Source organism: Pantherophis guttatus, chromosome 2, assembly GCF_059756535.1.
Source record: "Pantherophis guttatus breed Tessera chromosome 2, ASM5975653v1, whole genome shotgun sequence".
NCBI lineage: Eukaryota > Metazoa > Chordata > Lepidosauria > Squamata > Colubridae > Pantherophis > Pantherophis guttatus.
The window spans coordinates 278988657-278994656 of record NC_142064.1 but is presented as its reverse complement, the minus strand read 5'-3'; positions in this window follow the sequence as shown (position 1 = coordinate 278994656).

Sequence of the window (6000 nt, the reverse complement as noted above, 5' to 3'; positions counted from 1 at the left end):
ATGAACAATAATCTTCCATTTTCATGCAAACTATTCACTCAGTTTATGGAAAAGGTGGTAGACTGAGCTATTCATTCAAATGATGTGGTTTACCAAGCCAAAACAAAATGTCCATGCAATAAAGTATATCACCAAACAATTATTGTATTTTATATATGCCACCCATCTCACTATCCAGAGTTTTATTTCTTTTTCTCTCCTCAGCCCTTCCCTCCTTCTACATGTGTGGAAAGCTGTCGCACTGGATTCATGAAGGTGGCTCAAGAAGGGAAGCCCATCTGCTGCTATGATTGTCGTCCTTGTGCAGAAGGAACCATCTCCACCATAGAAGGTGAGTGACACCAGAAAATGGGGCAAGGTTTCATGAGGTCTATAAAGGGTTTTTTATTAAGTAGACATGGCTGTTTTAAAAATGATCTCTTTTTTGCATAATAAATGAAAAGAAATAATCTTGGAGGTCAAATGAGGAGCCAGTTGTTCAAAGACAAAGAATCAAAGAAGCCTTGGAATTAGAAGAGAGATGACATTTCTTGGTGTTCATCTTGTTTACACGTCAACCTCTATCATTGTTTTCTTGGTATCTCTGAAAAAGTGGAGAAATAATACTGAAGGATGAACTTGCTTGTTTAACAGTCACAGAAACATGTCCAGCCCTGAATTCTTCCTTCCTTCCTTCCTTCCTTCCTTCCTTCCTTCCTTCCTTCCTTCCTTCCTTCCTTCCTTCCTTCCTTCCCTCCTTCCTCCCTCCCTCCCTCCCTCCCTCCCTCCCTCCCTCCCTTCCAATCGAATCGAATCGAATCGAATCGAATCGAATAGAATAGAATCGAATAGAATCGAATCGAATAGAATAGAATAGAATAGAATAGAATAGAATAGAATAACAGAGTTGGAAGGGACCTTGGGGGTCTTCTAGTCCAACCCCCTGCCCAGGCAGGAAACCCTACACCACTTCAGACAAATGGTTATCCAACATCTTCTTTAAAATTTCCAGTGTTGGAGCATTCACAACTTCTGCAGGAAAGTTGTTCCATTGATTAATTGTTCTAACTGTCAAGAAATTTCTCCTTAGTTCTAGGTTGCTTCTCTCCTTGATTAGTTTCCACCCATTGCCTCTTGTCCTGCCCTCAGGTGCTTTGGAGAATAGCTTGACTCCCTCTTCTTTGTGGCAGCCCCTGAGATACTGGAACACTGCTCTCATGTCTCCCCTAGTCCTTCTTTTCATTAAAGTAGACCAGGGGTCGGTAACCTTAAACACTCAAAGAGCCATTTGGACCTGTTTCCCACAGAAAAGAAAACACCGAGAGCCACAAAACCATTTTGACATCTAAAGTGAAGATACCTTTATGCTATGTATAAAAAAAACTATAATGTGTTGCATTTATGACATTAATGAATTGCTACAGAGAAAACAAATTTTTATTTCTTCATGCAACAAAAACATTTTGAACTCCAAAATAAAAGATGGGTCAAAAAGCTCAATAAATCACATGCCAGCAGGTGTCACACATTGGTGATTGTGATGCATATTTTGAGTCACAGGGAGCCGCAGCAGAGGGATGAAAGAGCCACATACGGCTCCAAAGCTGCAGGTTGCAGACCCCTGAACTAGATATACCCAGTTCCTGCAACCGTTCTTTTCCAGTGGTAAAATCCTTTTTTTTTTCTTACTACTGGTTCTGTGGGCATGGCTTTGTGGGCGTGGTGTGGATTCGTGGGTGTAGCTTGGTGGGTGTGGCAGGGGAAGGATATTGCAAAATCTCCATTCCCTCCCCTCTCCTGGGAGAAGGATATTGCAAACTCTCCATTCCCACCCCACTCTAGGGCCAGCCAGAGGTGGTATTTGCTGGTTCTCTGAACTACTCAACATTTCCACTACCAATTCTCCGAACTGCTAACAAGTCCCAATGAATATTTATCCATAGAGAATTGGTAGTGAGAGAGACCTGTGGAATGCTTTGGTTTTTTTCTCTGAAGGGTGCTTAATAATGTCTGGGATGCAAACAATGCAAAATACATCCAAATGAATGCAAAACATACCATCAGTGGTTTCACTCTAAGTATGCTTTTGACAGAACAACCTGCTTTATAGTAGATGTTAATCTTTCTCTTTTCAGATGCTGAAAAATGCACCAAATGTCCAGCAGATCAGCATCCAAACATCCACCGAAATAATTGTATACCTAAGACTGAAACTTTCTTATCCTATCAAGAAAATTTGGGGATCATCCTAGCTTCACTTGCCTTGTTCCTCCCTTCAGTAACAGGTTTTGTCTTGGGAATCTTCATTAAGTTCCGAGATACTCCCATAGTCAAAGCCAACAATCGGGACCTTTCCTACATTCTCCTCGTCTCCCTCCTGCTTTCCTTCTTGACATCGTTCCTTTTCATTGGCCAGCCAAGGAGAGGGACTTGCCTTCTCCAACAAATAGCCTTCAGCAACATCTTCTCGGTTGCCATTTCCACAGTCTTGGCCAAAACAGTCACTGTGGTTTTAGCATTCTTTGCCACAAAACCAGGGAATAATATACAGAGATGGCTAGGGAAGACCTTGGCCAATTCTATCATCCTTTCTTGTTCTGGTGTCCAAGTTGTCCTCTGCAGTATCTGGTTGGGCATATCTCCCCCATTCCCTGAGTCAGACATGCACTCTCAATCTGCAGAGATCATCCTCCAATGTAATCAAGGCTCTGTTGCCATGTTCTACCTTGCCCTTGGCTACATGGGTTTCCTGGCTATCATCTGCTTCACGGTGGCTTTTCTGGCCAGGAATCTCCCTGGGGCCTTCAATGAAGCCAAGCTGATCACCTTCAGCATGCTGGTCTTCTGCAGTGTCTGGATATCCTTCGTTCCCACCTACCTGAGCACCAAGGGGAAGTATATGGTGGCCGTGCAGGTCTTCTCCATCTTGGCTTCCAGTACTGGCTTGCTATGTTGCATCTTTATTCCCAAGTGCTACATTATTTTTTTAAAACCACAGCTGAATACAAAAGAACATTTGATGTCAAAGTAAAATAGAAATGAACTTTTCATATGACCTTTTCCCAAATGCCAGTAAATAAATCAAAGAAATTAATGTGTTTTAAAATTCATTTTAAAAAGTGTTCACACACATACACCTGTTTAATAGGTAATTGAGACATGACGTATGTGGCCTTTCAGATCACAGGGCCCATGATAGGTTTTACCAGAACATTCCCAGAGCAACCCCTGAATCTCAATATGCAGATATGTCTTCTAAAACCATTGTTCTCAACAATAAGGAAAGGGCAGGGAGAAAAGTGAGATCTATTACATAATTTCCTGTGAATATTTATGTATACATCCTTTTCCCCTCCTTTCTGAAATGTATAAGTACGAGCAAATCCTTTTGTCTTCAGCAAAGACCATCTTACTACTCTTTTGGAGGAGACTCCCTTCAGTACATTCTGTCTATTAAACACTGAAGTGAGCCTTGACTCTTTGCTTTGTATTCTGAGTTTTGATTCCATATATCCAAAGTCAGGATGAACAACTTCAAGGAAGGACGTTAGTTCAAAGCCTAAAAGTCATTTGTTGCTTATATACAATATAATGAGGCTGGGGAGCCTCCCGGGAGGGGGGTGGGTTGTATGGGTTCAGGGATTAACCCACGAGGGACGGGGTCTAGTCCATCTGAAGAGCATGGCGGAGGAGATGCAGAATCTGGGGCCAAGGAGAGGGTTAGAACTTGTGCTGTTGATAGACATTACATCAGTACTGTAGGTGGAAGGGGCAGATATGGCGGGAGTAGGGGGCCACATCAAGTTGCGGGAGTGCGCGCTCGCTGTCTTCAAGCGGTGGCACGCTCCGGCCCCCAATGCTCTTCTCGTTCCCCAGGTGGCACAGACCCTCAGGCCCTGGGCCTTCGGCTGATGCTATGCAATGCCAGGTCCGTGGTAAATAAAGCCCCCCTCATTTGTGATCTTGTTCAGGAGGGGGGAGCGGACCTGGTGGGTATTACGGAGACCTGGTTGGGCCAGGAGGGGGGAGTCCCTCTCATAGAGATGTGCCCACCCGGTTTCCGGGCATTTCATCAGCCAAGGTCACAGGGAAGGGGCGGGGGGTGGCAGTTATCATTAAAGAGGGTCTTAGTCCGAGGGAGGCCACTGTTCCTCAGACGGCCGGATGTGAGTCCCTCCTTGTGAAGTGGGGTCATGGGGTGCAGATGGGCCTGCTGGTTACGTACCTGGCTCCCTGCCACGTGGCAGTGGCCTTGCCTGAACTACTCAACGTTATAGCCGCGGTGGCGATTGATACCCCTAGACTTATGGTCATGGGGGACTTCAACCTGCCATCCGTCGGTGAGGCATCTGAGGTGGCTCAGGAGTTCATGGCTTCCATGACGGTCATGGACCTGACCCAGTTAGTTCATGGCCCTACTCACACGGGGGGAAACACGCTGGACCTGGTTTTTGTCTCTGGTCAGTGGCCGAGTGGTCTCGAGATAGGGGATATAGCGATCGAGCCCTTGTCATGGTCAGATCACTCCCTCCTTCGCTTTGACCTTCGAACCGCCACACCCCGCCGCAGGGAGGCGGAACCGATGAGGTGGTTCCGCCCCAGGCACCTGATGGACCCGGATAGGTTCCAGACGGAGCTTGGGCCATTTCCTGAGGCTCTGGCACACGGCTCGACTGAAGACCTAGTGGCTGTCTGGGATAGGGCGGCCGCTGGAGCTTTGGACCGGGTCGTGCCTTTGCGGCCTCTGACCCGGCGTCGATCTCACCTGGCTCCCTGGTACACCGAGGAGCTGAGGGAGATGAAACGCCAGAAAAGACACCTGGAGAGCAGTTGGAGGGCCAGCCGTTCTGAATCTGACCGAACACTGGTAAGGTCTCATATTAAGACCTACCTGGTGGCAATAAAAGCGGCAAAGTGTAATTATTTTTCCGCTCTTATTGCATCATCAGATAATCGCCCGGCCGCCCTGTTTAGGGTGACCCGCTCCCTGCTCCACCAGGAAGCGCGGAAGGACCCCTTGGAGGGTAGAGCCGAGGACTTTGTACAATATCTGTATGACAAAATCGCTCAGATTTGGGAAAATTTGGACTCTGACTGGGTAGATTTGGGAGGGAGGATGGAGGCAAGTCTTGAGAATATTATCTGGGAAGAGTTTGATTCTGTGACTCTGGAAAACGTGGACAAGATACTGGGCAGACTAAGCGCGGCCACATGTTTATTGGACCCGTGTCCCTCCTGGCTGGTGCTGGCCTCTCGGGAGGTTACACGAGGCTGGCTCCAGGGGATTATAAATGCTTCCTTGAGAGAGGGTGTCTTCCCTACTGCCTTGAAGGAGGCGGTGGTGAGGCCTCTCCTCAAGAAGCCTTCTCTGGACCCAGCAGTGTTGGCTAATTACCGTCCAGTCTCCAACCTTCGCTTCATTGCGAAGGTTGTTGAGAGTGTGGTAGCGCGACAGCTTCCTCAGTACTTGGATGAATCGGCTTATCTAGATCCGTTCCAGTCGGGCTTCAGGCCTGGATACAGCACGGAAACGGCATTGGTCGCATTGGTAGATGATCTCTGGAGGGCCCGGGACAGGGGTTGCTCCTCTATCCTGGTCCTATTAGACCTCTCAGCAGCTTTTGATACCATCGACCATGGTATCATGCTGCACCGGTTGGAAGAGTTAGGGGTGGGGGGCACCGTGTTGCGGTGGTTCTCCTCCTTTCTATCTGATCGGTCGCAGTCTGTGCTGACAGGGTGGCAGAGGTCGACCCCGAGGCCCCTTGTATGTGGGGTGCCACAGGGATCGGTTCTTTCACCCCTTCTGTTCAACATTTATGTGAAGCCGCTGGGTGAGATCATCCATGGTTTTGGGGTGAAGTATCATCAGTATGCTGATGATACTCAGCTATACATCTCCACCCCGGACCACCCCAATGATGCCCTTAAAGTGATGTCCCAGTGCCTGGAGGCTGTACGGATCTGGATGGGGAGGAACAGACTCAGGCTCAACCCATCCAAGACCGAGTGGCTGTGGTT